Source organism: Thamnophis sirtalis, unplaced genomic scaffold, assembly GCF_051295495.1.
Source record: "Thamnophis sirtalis isolate CommonGarterSnake01/CBP01778 unplaced genomic scaffold, rThaSir2_p1.2 scaffold_2, whole genome shotgun sequence".
In the NCBI taxonomy this organism is placed as follows: Eukaryota; Metazoa; Chordata; class Lepidosauria; order Squamata; family Natricidae; genus Thamnophis; species Thamnophis sirtalis.
In genome coordinates, this window is record NW_028261382.1 from 66,490,868 (window position 1) to 66,510,492 (window position 19,625).

Below are 19,625 nucleotides of genomic sequence, written 5' to 3' on the forward strand. Positions count from 1 at the left end.
CAAGCAGTCAGAGGAGGACGGTTGTTACAGGCCAAAGCAGATGGTCGCAGGCCAAGGCGGTGGAGAGTCAGTGCTGGGTAGGGAGATGGTAAAGGCTCCACAGCAACAAGGTGGGGGGAGCAGAAGGGGCAATGTCCAGCACGCAGACAGAATGAGGAGACAAGGCTGCGGTGGCAAGGAGGCAGGCAAGATGAAGAAGGGGGGGCGGCCAGGCCTCTCCCCTCTCCTATTGCCTGGGCTCCAAAACGCCAAACGTTGTAACCACTGCTATTGGCAGCGCGGTGCCACCATCTTCCTCTCCGCACCGAAGTATAGTCCGGGCCGCCGAGATGGTCACGGCCAGGCAAGTAAAACGTCAATACTGGGCAGGAAGGATTTTACACGCCCAGACCCACAGAAGGGTGAAGAGGAGAGGCTGTGACCGTGGGTGAAGTGAGCAGAATGGAGGGGTGGGGGTGGGGGGCATCCAAGGAAGGCTATGGTGACGGCAAGCACAGCCAGCCGCTTGATCCACCAATCCTGAAAAGTCCCTGATAAACCCCCACCTTTCTGAGGCGATGATAAATAAGGGTCCCCAGGCTCACCGCTCAGTTGGAATCAAGTCAAAATAAGGTCCACAAATGCCAGAAATTAAGATAGAGCGCTGCCATCAGCAGTGCGGCACCGCCATCTTCTCCGCACAGCGTGGATAGTTTCAAGCCACCGAGGTTTCGCTGCTTGAAAAACATCCGGAGGCGGCTGTTCTTTGAAATCTTTTTTCAAAGACCAGCTCTTTTTTTTTTGAGCTGGTCTTTGGTTATCCCAATAACAGAAATGATGACGAAGGAGGAGGCAGCATCACTCCTGGTTCTTGAATGCTTTTTCAGGGCTTCAGATGTCCAATCCTCTCTCCTCTCTCCTCTCTTTCCCTAAACTCCAAAACTCTGAAAATGCCAAAGGTTGTAAATAAATGCTGCTGTCCGGCCGGAGCCTATAGTAGAACGCTGCCATCAGCAGCGCGGTGGCGCCGTCTTCCTCTCCACGCCGCAGGGTGTAAATCTAGGCCGTAAATCCAGGCCGCTGAGAGTTTCCCCCATTCATAAACTTCAGAAGACTTCCAGGTGCCTGGTCCTCTCTCCTCTCTTACTCCCTAGACTGACCTTTTCCAGCCTCAGAAAGACAAGTTGTCAATCACTATATTTTCCCAACAAATCTTTATTTTCAAGAAAATGTGCTAGCAATAAGGAAGACGGGATGTTTCAAATTTCACCACTGAAACGACGAGTCATATGACTAGATTCTAGATTAAAAGATCCTAGATCAGTGTTTCTCAACCTTGGTGACTTTAAGTCCTGTGGACTTCAACTCCCAGAATCCCCCAGCCAGCTAGCTGGGGGATTCTGGGAGTTGAAGTCCACAGGACTTAAAGTCACCAAGGTTGAGAAACACTGTCCTAGATCCAAAGAGCCTAGATTGAAGCTGATGGCTGGAGTCAGGAAATCAATTAAATAAGGTAAAGTTGAGTGTCTACGGAGGAGGGAAAGAAAGAAGTAGACAATTTACAAGGTCATATTATACAAAAATTTCAATGACTATCGTTATGAAAACAGTAAAAAAATTAAGCCAAGCCACTTTAAAAAACCAGACAATATTTGACTTTAAGGCTGTGCCTGCTGAATGGAGGACACCTCCTCCATGTCTGGTGCCCTAGACGAATACGATTTGATCAAAAACAAAACAAACCGAAACTCCTGTGAGGAGCAAGTCATATTTTTAAATCAAATATATCTGTTGGGAAAGTTCTTCCAGACAGCTGATTTTTTTTGAACAGTTTAAACCAACTCTGCACTGGGAAATGTGAGCGGGGAAGTCAAAAAAGTCATCATTGACTGATTGAAACCCTGCTTCATCACTGGAGGTTTTTAAGAAGAGATTGGACAGCCTCTTGTTTACACTTTGCTGGCATCCTGTCATACAGATATGGAGTAACAGACTTGGAAGGGACCATATAGTCCAACTGAAGCAGGAAACTTAATGTCCAATGTCTTCTTCAAAGCTTCAAGTGATGAAGCTCCCACAATTTCCAAAGGCAACTTCTGTTCCATGGATTGATTGTTCTCACTGTCAGAAAATTCCTCCTTATTTCTAGGTTGAATCTCTTTGATGAGTTTCCATCCATCATTCCTTGCCTGACCTTTGGGTGCTTTGGAGAATAGATTGACCCCCTTCTCTCTGTGGCAGCCCCTCAAATACTAGAAGACTGCTCTCCTGTCTCTCCTGGTACCTCTCTTCACTAGATTAGCCATACCCAGTTCCTGCAACCGTTCACCGTATGTTTTAGCCTCCAGTCCCATAATCATCCTGGTTGATCTTCTCTGCACTCTTTCTAGAGTCTCAGCATCTTTTTTCTAGTGTAATGACCAAAACTGGATGCTATATTCTAGGCGTGGTCTTACTAAGCAATTGTTAGGGGGCAGGGCAATTGGCATGTAGAGAGTACAGACGAGCAGGGATGGTGCACCAAGTGGCAGCAAACATTCCAGCTGTTCCCAAAGCACCTACACAGCATGCCATTGGACAGAGATGGACTGGTCAAGGGGGGAGGGCAGGGGAGAAGAGGAAAAAATGGTAACGCTTTGTGCGGGAACCACAGATCTAACCTTTCTTTTTCTGCAACCATCTATCCTTAGTAAAAGAACCTATCCCTTCAATCCAGTGGAGTCGAGGGTCTTTCTTTCCTAGGGATAAGAGCTGGGCAGGCCTGACACTTGGAGTGGTAGAATCACCTGCTAAAGGAGTGGGGGAGTTAAGAGGTTCTCCAGCACAGATTTGCCATGCAGAAGGAAATTACATAGCCCAAGCCAGTGAAACTATTTTCTATGGTCTGGTGAGATCCTTGTAAAATAGATGATCAACAATAAAGTAACAAATAATTCAATTTAATTATTTAAAATAATTTAAAAAGTATTTTAATATTTGTCATTCCCATTTCATTTTATCCCTCCTTTGGCATCCTTTCTTTAAGGATTCTATTCCACCATTTCTTCTATATTTGTGTAACTTGTCTTGAGCTGCAGTGAGTTGTCCCTGTGCAAGACAAGTGGCTGTGGCAAGTTGTTTTGTGGCAAATTGGCTACATCAAGTTGGCTGCAATGAGTTGGCTGTGGCAAGCTGTCCCATTCTGTCTGCTAAATTGTGCTTCTGGATGGGATAGGATTTCTGGATGCTGGTGCTTGGCTTTTCTGTTTTTTTCTTTTTCTTCAAGAGATGCTAATCGCGCTTCTATTTTGTCCAACCGTACAAGTAGGACAATAAATTTGTCCAGTCTGGGCTTGCATGATGGGGCAGAATAGTGGAAATGCAAACTGGGAGGTTTTAAGTGAAGCTGAATGTAGGAACTTGGCTATGCATGGGGTCAGGTGGGGTTTGGGGGAGGTCTGGAAATTCCCTTCCCCGATTTTCAGGCAGCAGGGATATTTTCCAGGGTGGCATTCGGGTTTGGAGTCAATATTCAATTTTTTTTCTGCTTGTTTATTGCTGTGCCAATGCCAGCGTCCTGATCTGCCAGAGAAGTGGCTGTCTTTTCTGGTTGGTTTTGTCTTTTTTGGTAGTGCTTTTGATCCGGTTATTAGGGTTGTTTTGCTTTGTTTGAAGTTGCCATCCAAAGACCCTTGGGAAGGGGGGGGGTATGAGCACTGAAAAGTAAGTACACAAGTAAATCAGTAAGTAAATAGGTCAGTATTCCCATGGGAAAAATAGCAGGATATTTCAGGCTGTTGCACTGAATGGCTCCGGCTAAGCTGCTTCATGACTGCTGCTTTTCTGTCCCTGCTTTGATGCTGAGTGGTCAGCCTTGGTGACCCCTGGGTTGCTTGTTCCTCTTCAACCTGCTCACCCCCTCACCCCGTTACATTGAGCCAGAGGTTAGAATCCAGTAAAAGGTAAAGGTTCCCCTCACACATCTGTGCTAGTCATTCCCGACTCTAGGCGGCAGTTCTCATCTCCGTTTCAAAGCCGAAGAGCCAATGCTGTCCGAAGATGTCTCTGTGGTCATGTGGCTGACATGACTCAATGCTGAAGGTGCACGGAACTCTGTTACCTTCCTACCAAAAGTGGTCCCTAATTTTCTACTTGCATTTTTATGTGCTTCCGAACTGCTAGGTTGGCAGAAGCTGGGACAAGGAACGGGAGCTCACTCCGTTATTCGGCCCCAAGGATTCGAACCACTGAACTGCTGACCTTTCTAATCAAGAAGCTCAGTGTCTTAGCCACTGAGCCACCACATCCCTTAGAATGCAGTATTGCAGGCTAATTCTGCTAACAGCCAGCAGTTTGGTCCACCTCTTCTCCAAAGCACCTGAGGGCAGGACAAGAAGTAATGGATAGAAGATCATTAAAGAGACATCTAACCTAGAGCAAAGGTGAAATGTCCTGATAGTGAAAACAATTGAAGAGTGGAAAAGCTCCATCACTGGAGATTTTTAAGAAGAGGTTGGACAGCCATTTGTCCAGAGTGGTATAGGAGCTCCTGTCCAAGCAGATATTTGGATTAGAAGACTTCCAAGATCCTTTACAAGATTGTTATTCTATCTTCTATTAGGAGGTACTTTATGCTAATGACACCTCTACAAATTAGGACAAATTAGGGAGTCACGGTGATGGAGAAAAGCATAGCACCCCCTACACCCCTCTAGCACTGAAGAGCTTTTACCAAAAGTTTAGGGCATTTTTCCTCAACCATGGCCAATTGGTGGACTTTTTCAGGAGGCAACTGGACTTTCTTGGCTTTTCTTTGAAGGCGTTTTGCTTCTCATCCAAGAAGCTTCTTCAGCTCTGACTGGATGGTAGGGAAGGGAAAGTATGTGCAGTACACTGCAGTGAGCCATGTGCAAATCTGGACATTGGGGAAACAAAACAGCCACTTCATAAACACATGGCACAACACAGGAGAATAAACCAATCAGGACTAGATTCAACAGCTCATCTGATTTAAAAGACAAAGGGCATTATTTTGAAAAGCAAAGTCCACATTTTGGACAAAGAGGACCAGTGGTTTGAAAGAGGGGTCAAAATTGAATGGCCCTCTTTCAACAAATCTCCAGTCTACAACACAGTCCTTTTAACAGTTCCAAGAAGGCTCCACACCCATTTGTACCATTCAGTTGACCCTGAAGACACAGAAGAACCTCCAGGTGGCCTCAATGACCCTCTAAAACAGTGGTTCCCAAACTTTTCTTGGCCATGCCCCACCTAAGAATCTCTAAAACTTTGATGCCCTCCCCCCGTGAAATATAATTCTTATTTTACTCAAAAAGTGAACTCTACTCAAGTGGAGGAAACCTAAAAGGCCATTAACTTGGTTTAAACAAGCTTCTAATTGACCTTATTAAAAAACAAATCCGCCCCCCCCCCCCGGGGCCCATGTTGGGAACCACTGCTCTAAAAGGATGCAAATGACCAGCTGTCTGCAAGGGTATAAATCCTTCCTTTCCCCATCCTTCAGTCAGAGCTGAAGAAGATCCTTGGGTGAGAAATGAAACATCTTCAAAGAAAAAACAAGAAAGTTCAGTTGCTTCCGGAAAAAGCACCTTTGGGACAATCATGATCTGGATGACTAAGGGTCCCTACTGTCTTTTAAATGGGTGGACTTCAATTCCCAGAATTCCCCAGCCAATATCGCTAGATGGGTTAATTGTCCATCCATCCCAATGTTGCCAAGTTTGGGAAAAGCTTGGTCTAGTGGAACATGATTTGACAATGGGCTGCAAGACTTTAACCCACATCCCTTCTTCAAGCTATCCTGAATCATCTAAAACATATAATGAACGGTTGCAGGAACTGGGCCTGGCTAGACTAGTGAAGAGAAGGACCAGGGGAGACAGGATAGCAGTCTTCCAATATTTGAAGGGCTGCCACAGAGAGGAGGGGGTCAAGCTATTTTCCAAGGCACTTGAAGGCCAAACAAGGAACAATGGATGGAAATTAGTCTTAGTCTTAGTCTTAGTAGTTTATTTATATGCCGCCCTTTTCCCTGGGGGGACTCAGGGCGGCTTACAACTCGAAAAAAGGGGGGGAAACAAACAATTAACACATAAGACAGTACATCATTAAAAGCACAACATTCATACTATTCGGGTGGGTTACGGTCTTTAACTCCAGGCCTGACGGGATAGCCAGATTTTAAGGGCTGTGTGGAAGGTCTGGAGGGTGGTGAGGGTACGAATCTCCACGGGGAGATCGTTTCATAGGGTCGGAGCTGCCACCGAGAAGGCTCTCCTCCGCGTGGTTGCCAGTCGACATTGACCGGCAGATGGAACTCGGAGGAGGCCTAATCTATGAGATCTAATTGGTCGAGTGGAGGTGATTGGCAGTAGGCGGTCTCTCAAGTACCCAGATCCACTACCATGAAGGGCTTTGTAGGTGACAAGTAGCACCTTGAAGCGTACCCGGAGATCGACAGGTAGCCAGTGCAGCTCACGGAGGATAGGTGTTATGTGGGTGAAATGAGGTGCACCCACAATCGCTCGCGCGGCCGCATTCTGGACTAGCTGAAGTCGCCGAATACTCTTCAAGGGCAGCCCCATGTAGAGCACATTGCAGTACTCCAGCCTAGAGGTCACAAGGGCACGAGTGACTGTTGTGAGAGCCTCCCAGTTCAGGTATGGGCGCAACTGGTGCACCAGGCAAACCTGGGCAAAGGCCCCCCCTGGTCACAGCTGACAAATGGTGTTCAAAAGTCAGCTGTGGGTCCAGGAGGACTCCCAAGTTGCGGACCCTGTCTGAGGGGCATAGTGTTTGACCCTCCAGCCTGAGAGATGGAATACTTGCCGAATTAGTGGGAGGGAAACACAACAGCCACTCGGTCTTATCTGGGTTGAGCACAAGCTTGTTAGCCCTCATCCAGTCCCTAACAGCTTCAAGGCCCTGGTTCATCACGTCCACCGCTTCATTGAGTTGGCATGGGGCGGACAGATACAACTGAGTATCGTCCGCATACTGGTGGTATTTTATCCTGTGCCGCCGAATGATCTCGCCCAGCGGTTTCATGTAGATGTTAAAAAGTAGGGGGGACAAGACCGAACCCTGCGGCACCCCATATGTTAGGGGCCTAGGGGTCGATCTCTGCCCTCTGACTAACACCGACTGCGACCTGTCCGAGAGGTAAGAGGAGAATCACCACAAAACAGTGCCTCCCACCCCCACCTCCCGCAGTCGTCGCAGAAGGATACCATGGTCGATGGTATCGAAAGCCGCTGAGAGGTCAAGGAGAACCAGGATGGAGGCGTGGCCTCCGTCCCTGGCTCTCCAGAGGTCATCGGTCAATGCGACCAAAGCGGTTTCTGTGCTGTAGCCAGGCCTGAAGCCAGACTGGAATGGGTCCAGATAACTAGCTTCCTCCAAGGACCGCTGGAGCTGAAAGGCCACCACCTTCTCAACAACCTTCCCCACAAAGGGGAGGTTGGAGACTGGACGATAATTGTTAAGAACGGCTGGATCCAAAGATGGTTTCTTCAGGAGGGGTCTCACCACCGCCGCCGCCTTAAGTGCGGGGGGAAAGACCCCCTCCCGAAGGGAGGCAGTAACAACCGCCTGGATCCAGCCCCGTGTCACCTCCCTGCTGTTAGCGACCAGCCAGGAGGGGCACGGGTCCAGTGCACATGTGGAGGCACTCACAGCTCTCATGGCCTTGTCCACGTCCTCAGGGGCAACATCCTGAAACTCAACCCAGCGATGGCCTACCAGGTTATCCCCTAGTGCCTCGGCTGGATCTGCGGATTTGGAGTCCAAGTCTGACCGAAACCGAGCAACTTTGTCCACTAGAAACTGGACGTAATCCTCAGCCCTACCCTGCAAAGGATCCCCCGTATCCCTCCTATTTAGGAGGGAACGGGTTATCCTGAACAGGGCGGCTGGGCGCGACTCAGCGGAGGCAATCAAGGTGGCAATATAAGTTCTTTTCGCCGTCCTGATTGCCCTGATGTATTCCTTGATGCAAGATGTTAAAAGTGCTCGGTTCGATTCGGATTTATTGGATCTCCATAAGTGCTCTAGGCGTCTCTTCCGGTGCTTCCTCTCCCGGAGTTCCTCAGTGAACCAAGGGGGCCTCCTGGATCCACTGCCTCGGAGTGGCCGTAGTGCGCAATCCGGTTAAGAGACTCCGTCGCTGCCGAGTTCCAAGCAGCAACCAGAGTCTCTGCCGGACTGTGGGCGAGGGTATCAGGAATAACCCCAAGCTCCGTCTGGAACCTCAGAGGGTCCATAAGTCGCCTGGGGCGGAACCACCTGGTCGGTTCCTCCTCCCTACAGTGGGGGTTTGGTCTCCGAAAGTCAAGCCTCAGTAGGCAGTGGTCTGACCACGACAGGGGTATGATCTCACTACCCCTCAGACCAAGATCACAAGTCCACTGCTCCGAGAGAAATACGAGGTCGAGCGTGTGACCCGCTGAGTGGGTTGGGCCCCGAATTACTTGGGTCAAGCCCATGGCTGTCATGGAAGCCATGAACTCCTGCGCTCCATCAGAGTGTTCACCGAGTGAAGGCAGATTGAAATCCCCCAGAACCATAAGCCTGGGGAACTCAATTGCCAGCTCGGCTACCGACTCGAGGAGCGAGGGGAGGGCTGCTGCAACGCTGTTGGGAAGCAGGTACGTTAACAGCAAATCCACTTGACCCTTGAGGTCCAACTTCACCAGCAGGGACTCACACCCGACAAGCTCTGGAGCAGGGATCCTACGAGGTACTAGAGACTCTCGGATAACAATAGCCACACCTCCACCCCTTCCCTGGGCTCTCGGCTGATGGAGCACCTGAAAACTCTCTGGGCACATCTCTACGAGGGGGACTCCTCCCTCCGGGCCCAGCCAGGTTTCAGTAATACATGCCAGGTCTGCCCTCTCGTCTAAAATTAAGTCCTGGATGAGGGGAGCCTTATGAACCACAGACCTGGCATTTAGCGACAACAGCCTGAGACCAGGGTCCTGATTACTCGCGCCATCTGGCCTTGGAGTGGGACTCATAGGGCCGGAAGGAGGGATCTCTGTAATGTAGCGAGCCCTCCTTCCCCGGTAATGGCCAGCCCTAAAGTCCCCGCCATATCTGCCCCTCCCTGTTACGACCGTGATGCTCCGGCCCACTCCCGTGTCCATAGTACCCCCGACCACCCCAATGACCCCCGCATTCCCCGGCAGGTCCTCCGAATCAAACATACTCATTCACTCACCCAGGCAGTCCCCACATAATAATTAAAAACACAGAAATACAACAATAATGGCAATAAAAAGTGGGATCATTCACTCAATTACATACATATCGCATACATATCCCATACAAAAGAAAGAAAAAGGAGGGAGGGAAGAAAGAAAGAAAGGATAGACTGCGCAGCTGTTAAAGTGCGAGTTCAGGCAGAGCCAAATGGCTCTCAGCATTCAAGGTGGTTGAGATAACTGGCGTCCAGCTATGGTCCAGACAAGGTATACAGGGGAGTAACTCGTATCCCCCTCTTCTGCAGATCTGAAAAGGTCCAAAGGTGGTCTGGAGGAGAAGTTCGCCAGGATGAAAAGTCCAGGCAAAAGTCCAGTTGAGCAAGGTGTAACAAGTAAATGAAGCCACGCTGAGGAAAAGGCCAAGCCGAACAGAGGGGGGGAGGGGGCATCCGGAAGCGGCATGGCGACTGTAACACAGCCAGCCGCCCACTTCACGCAGCCCCAGCAGTCACCCAGATCATTCCCCCTTCTCTGGGGCAATTGAACAAGGAGAGATTCAATCTGGAAATAAGGAGGAATTTCCTGACAGTGAGAACCATCAACCAGTGGAACAGAAGTTGCCTTAAGGGAGCTTCATCACTGGAAGCTTTCAAGAAGAGCCAGGACTGCCATCTGTCAGAAAGGGTGTAGGGTCTCCTGCTTGGGTAGGTGGTTGGACTAGATGACTTACAAGGTCCCTTCCAACTCTGTTAAATCTGAACAAATCTGAAGAATCCGAAGCTCTTTTCCCCCTCACATAGAATGTGCCAAACTTCTTCACAATGGTTGCGAAGGTGAGCAAGCAACTGAATTCTGATCTAACATGAGTAATATTTTTATACTTGTTCAATTAATCCTTGGTCACATTTGAATGAAACATTAGTTGTAACATAATTAACATTTTAGATTATTAGGTTTTACAGTACATGTTTATATTATTAATTTTTTTTTAATGTATATTTTATTATGTTTTCATTCTATACAATCACATATTCACTGTGCTTGATCAGGGCATATAACATTGAATAATAAACACGGCCCTCACTTATATAGAAAATGCCCTCTACAATACAAACCCAGTATACCACCTTGGCCTGCCATACACCCTCTTTCAACCCCCTCCAACTTTCATTCTTCCTTCTCACACACCCCTCTACGCCTACTTCCCCTCCCCTTCTTTCTAACCCTATCACTCCCTCTCCATTCCCTCCCTCCCTTCTCCTCCTCCTCTCTCTCACCCTCTCCACCCTCCTTCTTCTTTCACTCGACTCTTTCCTTCGGTATCTATTACCTTCCAGTATATTCGGTTTGTACTATTTTCGCACTAACATTGAAAAGCCACAGTATACAAATACAATCATGGAATTTAACACATATTGTATTTCCCCCCTCCCCCTCCCCCTAAATCCCCACCTCCCTTCCCTCCCCCCGACTTCCCAAAGACCATACGTGGTATAATTTTTGAACAATCACAGTCTGAAATATCTCTACATTGAACTCAGCTTCTTACTGTTACCCAAATTTTAAACAATTTAAATTATTACTGATACTAAGCATAAGCTATCTGGAGTTTTTTAGTCCCATATTTAGTTTTTATGTAATCAATCCACTTTTTCCAGTCTCTTTTGTATCTCTCGTTTGAATGTTCTTTGAGATATGCTGAGATTTTGGCCATTTCGGCTAAGTTCATAACTTTCAAAGTCCATTCTTGAATTGTGGGTAAATCTTTCTTCTTCCAATACTGCGCCACCAAGAGTCTTGCTGCCGTTATTAAATACAGGATCAAATTAGTCTCTGCTACTGTAAAATCAATGCATATATTTTACTGGGTATACCCAGTAAAAACAGCTGGGGGGTAAATTTTATCCTTCTTTTAAAGATGTTTTGCAGGATCCACCATATTTTTATCCAAAATGCCTTAACATTACGACATGTCCACCATATATGAAAATATGTAGCATCACAAGAACCACATCTCCAACATTTAGGTTGAACATTTGGATACATAGAGGCAAGCTTTTTAGGATCTAGGTGCCATCTATAAAACATCTTATAAAAATTTTCTCTCAAGTTTTGTGCTTGTGTAAATTTCACATTTCTTACCCAGATTCTTTCCCATGTTTCAAGCATTATTGGTTCCTCGACATTCTGAGCCCATTTTATCATACAATCCTTAATCAGTTCCGTTTCAGAATCCATCTGTACTAATACATTATATATCCTCTTTATATGCATTGAGCTTTGATCTCTTATTTGTTTAAACAAATTATCCTCAACTTTTACAAAGCCAGTTTTTTGATCTGTTTTCCACCTAGCTTGTAGTTGACCATACTGAAACCACGTTTGAACTACCTTCTCTTCTTTAAGTACCTCTAAAGATTTTAGTTCCATCACCCCTCTTTCTGAGATAAGAAGTTGTCTATAGGTGGTTCTATCGTGTTTTTGTTCTACATTCATATTTTCAATTGCATGTCTAGGAATTGCCCACATGGGCACTTTATCATTTAGTTTATGTTGATATTTTTTCCAAACCCGCAATAAAGCATTTCTTAAGATGTGATTTTTAAATTTCTTATCCGTTTTTTTGTTAAATAACAGGTAAGCATGCCAACCATATAACAAATCATATCCCTCGATATTCAAAATTCTGTCATTAGTTAGATGAATCCAATCACTAATTGCAGATAATGCCACTGCGTCATAGTATAATTTTAAATTAGGTAATTTCAATCCTCCTCTTTCACGTGCATCTTGCATTATTTTCATCTTTACCCTCGGCTTCTTTCCTGCCCACACAAATTTGTTGATACCCTTCTGCCATTCTAAAAGATTCGCATCTCTTTTAAGTATTGGTAACATTTGAAAAAGAAATAAAAATTTTGGTAAAATGTTCATTTTTACTGCCGCTATTCTACGCAGCAAGGACAAATGCAGTTTTTCCCACCTTTTCAACTCCAACTGTGTACTATGCCAAAGTGATTCATAATTATACTTGTATAATTTCCCATTTGAGATTGAGATATTAACTCCAAGATATTTAACTTTTTTAACTACCTCACATCTTAGCGTCGCCCCCAGTTCTTCCTTCTGTTTGATAGTCATATTTATAGCTATTATTTTGGTTTTTCCTAGATTTATTTTAAATCCCGAGACTTGACCATATTGATTGATCGTATTCAATAATACCCTACTAGATTCCTGCGGTTGTTCCAATATTATAACCAGATCATCCGCAAATGCACGAACTCTATATTCTTGCTGTCTAATTTTGATCCCTTTTAGACCGCCCAGGCCCCGTATCTTATTCAACAGTATTTCCAAAGTTATAATAAACAATAATGGGGACAGAGGACAGCCCTGTCTTGTACCTTTTTCAATTTGAAAGGAGTCTGTCAGACTTCCATTGACAATGATCTGGGCTGTTTGCTGCTGATATATTGCACCAATTGACCGTAAAAAGCCATCTCCTATCTGCATTTTTTGCAATGTCTTCAGCAGGAATTGCCAATTAACTCGATCAAAGGCTTTCTCCGCATCCAAAAATATGAATGCGGCCGGGATTTGATTGTTCTTTCCCAGGTATTCTAAAGCGTTGATAATTAATCTAACGTTATCCTTCATCTGTCTGCCCTGTATAAAACCAGTTTGATCGGTATGTATCAGTTGCTGAGTTACCCCCATTAGCCTATTTGCTAATATTTTAGTAAAAATTTTATAATCTACATTAAGTAATGAAATAGGTCTGTAATTTTTTGGTTGGGTAAGGTCTTGATCTTCTTTGGGTATCAACGATATGAACGCAGTCTTCCACGAGGGAGGCACTTTCCCTCCCGATTGAATTTTATTGAATAGTTCTCTGAGGGGTTCTACCATTTCTAACTGTAGATATTTATAATAAACAGCTGTTAAACCATCTGTGCCTGGTGCTTTCCCTAACTTTAATTGTTTAATTGCCTGCAAAATTTCCCCAGAGGTTATAGGTTGGTTCAGCTTATGCCTATGTTCTTCTCTGACTAGGGGGATTTTCTCTTTATCTAGGTATTTGTCTATATCTCCGTCCTTAATTTTATCCCCTTTATACAACTCTGTAAAAAATTCCCGAAATACCTTTTGAATCTCTTCCTGTTGAAACACTTCCTTCCCTCTGTGACACAATTTGGATACATTTCGAGCTTTCCTTTTTTTTCTAATCTGATAAGCCAACCACCTACCGGGTTTATTTGCATTGCAGAAAGTATTATGTTTAGCATATAATAAACTAGTAGCTACCTGGTCAGAGATCAGCATATCAAACTGAGATTTTAATATAGCAATTGTTTCCCTAATCTTTGTATCTCCTGGATTCAATGTTAATTCTGACTCTTTCCCTTTAATTTCCTCTTCCAATTCTTTTCGTTTTTGCCCTTGTTTGTATCTATGTATTTTATTTATATTCATTAATACTCCTCTCATATACGCTTTGCTTGCATCCCATACATATTCCAAAGATGTACCCTTGTTCATATTGAAGACAAAATATTCCGATAGCAATTTTTTACAATCATTAACATACTTTTCATATCTAAATAAGTTTTCATTCAACCTCCAGGACCTTCTTGCCTGGGCTACCCTTCCCAATTCCATCCAGACTGGATTATGGTCTGAAAGAACTCTCGCCATAATCTTTGTCTTCTTCACCCTACAAAGTAAATCATTTGTAATTAGTATAAAATCAATCCTTGAAAGAGATTGATGTCTATTGGAAAAAAAGGTAAAGTCATATTCTTCTGCGTGCCTCTCGCGCCAAGCGTCTCGCAATTCAAAGTCGTCCAGCATGTCAAAAAAGGGTTTGGGTAACTTAGCTCGAAATTTGGTGTTCGGGCGAGCTGTCTTCTTATCTCTTTTGGTGTCGATCACGCCATTCCAGTCACCCATTAATATACAAGACTCAAAATCCCACTGTACTAATTTAGCATGGAGATTTCTATAAAATCCATCTTGTTGTTGATTAGGAGCATAAATTCCCAAAAGTAGCGTCTTTTTCCCTTCTAAGATTAAATCTAATGCAATATATCTTCCAAAGGGATCTGCTTCAATTAGCTCAGCTTTAATGTCTTTTCTTAAATATACTACTATGCCATTTTTCTTTTCCATGGCTGAGGTCGCAAAATGTTGGCCCAGTTTGGGGTTAAACAAATATTTTTGATCGGTTGATTTGATATGAGTTTCTTGCAAGCAAATTATGTCATTCTTAAACTGTTTAAGATAATGAAATATTTTCTTTCTTTTCTGTGGAGAGTTCAATCCGTTAACATTCCATGTCAAAATCTTAGTTGTCATTTTTGGTTGCCTGAAGCTTTTTTAGAGCCTCCCGCAAGGCCTGTCTCACCTTTGGTTTGGCTCCTCCCACCGCTTCTGAGCTTGTTGCAGTAGCTCCTTGGTCAGTGGCCAATGATTGTTGAGATTGTTGCATAGTAGCTTGTTTATCCGTTTGTCTGGTGGTCTTGCGGTTGGATCTTTTTTCCTTGACTCCTTGCCCTTCCGGAAGAGGGAGATGATACATTTTATCTGATGGTTGTGTGGTTTGCTGTTTATCTTGTTCGTCTCGTGGTTTTTCACCATATCCCGAAGGTTCAGGATATCCCATCTTCAGAATCTTATGATAGAAATCACGAGCTTTCCATACAGAGCTGAGACGATATCTTTGTTTGTCCATTGTAACTATAATACCGAATGGGGCATCCCATCTGTACTGTATCTGGCGCCTTCTGAGCTCTTCCACCAGAAAAGCATAATCTCTTCTGGCTCTTAGCATCTGAGGCGGTATTTCTTTCAGAACAATCAGGTCCTGTCCACCAATTTGAAGCTTAGTATTGTAGGACTCTTGTAGTATCATATTTCTAGATTCTCTTGTAACAAAGTATATTACCACGTCTCGGGGAAGTTGCCTTTGTTTTGCCGCCCATGAGTTAACACGAAAAATCCTGTCAATCTGCCAATCAAAATTGGATCCCGGTTTTCCCACCAGACGGTCAAAAGCTTCAGAAAACATTTGCTTTAAGTTCTCCTGCTTTTCTTCACGCAGCCCCCTCACTCTTAATGCAAGCTCCATCTGCTTATACTGTATCATAATAATTTGTTTTTCAGCATTATCAATTTTTTGTTCCACCACTTCAGTTTTGGATATCAGGTTAGTTTTAGCTTCATTGAGAGTTTCTAAATTATCTTCCATTCCAGAAATATATTCTGTTATCACATTTACAATTCCCATCATATTATCATTCATTTTAGTGACCCTGGTATCGAATTTGTCATATAGAACTTCCATCTCATTCCTTATTTCATCTTTGAAATCTTTAATCATTTCTAGATTCTGTTCTCTGAATTCTTTAAACATTTCTAAGTTCTGTTCTCTGGATTCTTTGAACATTTCCAGAAAAAATTCTTTTGTTAGTACATCTCCACTAGGGGGCATAGATGGTGGGGGCTGCAACTTTGTGCCAGGTATGGGAGACGTTTTCGGAGGTAATTTAACAGAGGTTGATTTGGATGCCATTATATTTTGGTTTTAATTATTTATTCTAAATTACTAATCCACTGTGCTCTGTGGAGAAAAAGAAATTCCTCCCCCCCCTTTTTTCCCTTCTTTTTTTTTTCTTTTTTTTTTTTCCAAGGGGTTTTACGGAGGATTTCAAAAGAGAAAGTCCGTTTAGAATGTTTGGAATGTGTCTGAATCAACAAAGAGTCTTGAAAGCTTTAAGGGAGTAGCTCTAATTAAATTATAAGAGATTATTTCTTTACTTCTGTAGCAGGAAGCCGGAGATAACAGATGCAGAAGCTGTAAACGCCATTTTGAAGACAATTAAGCAAAAGAGGTTTTTATAACATTGAAGCTGGTATTTCAGATAGAGAAAGGTTTTAAAGTTCACAAGTTGGTCTTTGCTCGTATTGATTTTTAATAGTCTCTTTTCTAAAGATTGTCCTGAGGGGGAGGGGATCCTGTCTCGTGCTGTGAATAACAGCTGCGAAGTTCAGGTCGGAGTTGAATGACTCAGCTTTGGGTTGATTCTCCCCCTCCGTCCACAGCTCACAAAGAAACAAACTGTGAACTTCAAAGAAGATTCTTACCAGCTGAAATTCCTCACTGCTTTTTTCTTGTCTGAAAAAAGAGTTACCTTCTTGATATTGAGTAGATAACGATCCTGAATTCTGGGGGCAGCTCTGTTAAGCTGCCGACCGGCGACAGGCCACTCCCCGGAAGCCGTTTATATTATTAATTTATTGTACTATGGAGTCAGCATCTAGTTTTAGATTTCACATAATTAATCTTATAGGTTTTTTTTCCTTAGCTAATTTTAATCTTGGGTTTTAGTATGTGGTCTTCGTGCGAATCAATGCAGTTTTTCAAAAGTCTAAGAATATTATTCTCTCAGGCTGCAGGTTCCTATAACTGATTTCAAGCTAGTCTTTGACTGAAATAAAGTTATTTGGCAACCTAATCTGTGACCCAGATTGACTTTGGAAAAACATTAATCTCTTCTGAAGGGAATTGTGAGAATCAAAATACGTATTTGGGGCTAGTAGAGAATGGCCTGTTGCTGCTTTTTTACTCACAAAAACCATTCTTTTTTTTGTTGTTCCAGAGGCAATTCACCACCCACAGCCCACCTGGAGCTCACTGGGATGACCTCATGAAAGATCACAGCTTAAAATCTCTCCAGCTCTAAAATGAGATGTTGTGTTTGTGCATGTGTGAACGCCCACCTCTGCTGCCCATATGGTGAGGCAAGGAGGAGATTGGCAGCACAATAACCCAGCCTGTTACCTCCCTCTCCCTCATCAATCAATTTCTTAGAGCTCACAGAAGAAGAGAGCAATGGCAAAAGAGATACTGAAGATGGGACAACTCCTTCCCCACTATGTAAAATTAAGAAGACATTTGACAGCTCGAGTGGCCTAGGCCAGGGGTGTCAAACTTAAGGCCAGATCTGGCCCACTGGGCTGCCTTGGAAACAGGGAAGGACTGGCCCACGTTACCTCTGCTACTGAAAACGGAGTTCTGTTTTCACTGGCAGAGAGTTGCAGGAGGCCACCACAGCCGAAAACAGAACTCGGGAGCTTGTTTTCACTGGCAGAGTCTTCCAGCCACCATAGGTGCCTCTGATATGAGTGACATGAATCTGGCCATGCCCCCCCTGCCCCCACAAGGTCAAAGACAACCCTGATGTGGCCCTCAATGAAATGGAGTTTGACGCCCCTGATCTAGGGTCTCCTGCTTGAGCAGGGGGGTGGTAGACTAGAAGACCTCCAAGGTCCCTTCCAATCCTGTTATTCTGTTATTCTAAATTCTGTAGATGCTGGGAGGGGCACAGATGAAGAAACTTCCACCTTAAAACTTCCATCAAAAGTGGAAAAGGGTTTGGTGGGAAACTGGTGGAACAACATGCCTGGTCCATGAAATTACTCATGACCCTAAAGCAGGAGCTGGCCACAAGTCCATGTTCTTGGTGGGGTCTCAGTGTCTCAGAAGGAGGAGCCATTGGCCTTTTGGGAGAAACTGGGCAGATCTATCCAGATTCAGTAGTCTCAAATTCCAGGATGTGGGTTTTGTACTTCTGTTTCTTTTATCTTGATGATGAAGATCAGGGACGTGCAGTCACTAGAGGCAAGGGAGGCGGAGCCTCACCAGTCTCCTCAGGAAAAAGAAAGAAATTTAAATATATTTTTTTAAATAATTAAAGCCAAGATAGTTGCTACCAGATTCCAGCTCACAGTGGCTTGGTGTCTGCTTAGTGTTAACCAAAGCAGGAGGCGAGAGAACTCGGGGCCTCTTTTCCATAAGGAATTTTTCGCCTTCTAAAAGTTAATAAAGAGTTAAAAGGCAAAGAAGTTCAGATGGAAAAGAGGCAATAATTCTCCCACCTCCTGATTTGGAAGCAGCCAATCGTGTCTTCTTGAGCACGCTTACGTTGGGCGGGGCATGCTTCAGAGGAGAGAGGAGTGGGCAAGAAGGAGGAGGCTGCCTCTTTGCTGCAGACCTGGGCGCTTGGCGGCTCCCGCGATGCAAAGTGCCCCACCATCCCCGATGCTGCCGCCCGCTGCCACGGCCTGCTTCTCCAGGCTCCGCCACTGGAAGTCCCGGATCGCCTCTGGGGGAAGGCTGGGTGAGAAGTGGAGCGAAGCTTCTCTGCGGCCTCCCAGCGCTGCGCAGAGACTCTTGCAGGAGCACGTGTCAGCAGCCGGCGGCCTGAAGCGGCCCCGGCTGTGAGACAAGGGAGCACTTAAAGCAGCCGCTGCCACCGCCGCCACCGCCCTCCTTCGCCCGGCGGGGTGGTGGTGGCGGCAGTGGCAGCGGCTACTTTAAGTGCTCCCTTGTATCACAGCCGGGGCCGCTCCAGGCCGCCGGCCGCTGACACGTGCTCCTGCAAGAGCCTCTGGGCAGCGCCAGGAGGCCGCAGAGAAGCTTCGCTCCGTTTTTCACTCAGCCTTCTCCCAGAGGCAATCCGGGACTTCCAGCGGCGGAGCTTGGAGAAGCAGCGGACGCAGGCCAGGACAGTGGGGGGGGGCAGCGGGGCACTTTGCATTGTGGGAGCCACCAAGCACCTTTGCTGCAGACCCGGGCGCTTGGTTGCTCCCGTGATGCAAATTCCCCCCCCCCCCGCCGAGGCCGACTGCTGCCCTGCTGAGCCTCACCAGGTATCAACCTCACCGCACGTCACTGATGAAGATGAACGGTTGCAAAAACTGGGCATGGCTAGTCTAGTGAATTTAAGGACCAGGGGAGACATGATAGCAGTGTTCCAATATTTGAGGGGCTGCCACAGAGAGGAGGGGGTCGAGCTATTTTCCAAAGCATCCAAAGGACAGACGAGGAATAATGGATGGAAACTGATCAAGGAGAGATTCAACCAGGAAATAAGGAGGAACTTTTTTCTGATAGTGAGAACAATCAACCAACAGAATAGAAGTTGCCTTCGGAAGTTGTGGGAGCTTCATCACTGGAGGCTTTCAAAAAGAGATTGGACTGCCATCTGTCAGAAATGGTGTAGGGTCTCCTGCTTGGGTGGGGGGTTGGACTAGATGACCTACAAGGTCCCTTCCAAATCTGTTAATCTGTATATCTTCCTCAACTCTTCATGTTTCCTCTTGTCTTCTAGCTATGAACTGAGTGGCTATTTTGAGCTGGCATTTTGAACCAACGGATTTCCTGATTTGTTGATCCATGATGATATTCCCCATTGAATACAACACAACAGCTAAATCCGGGGTGTTTCAGATCCTCTTGGTCAACGAACTCCAAGGAAAAGTTCTCAGGTTCAAAGAATACCTTGCTGAAAAAGGCTCAGTGGTGGGGTTGGGAAGGGCCCCACTTGGAGTTTCATACAGTTTTTGCAAGTTGGAAACCCAACCCAGTTTGAAGGAAAA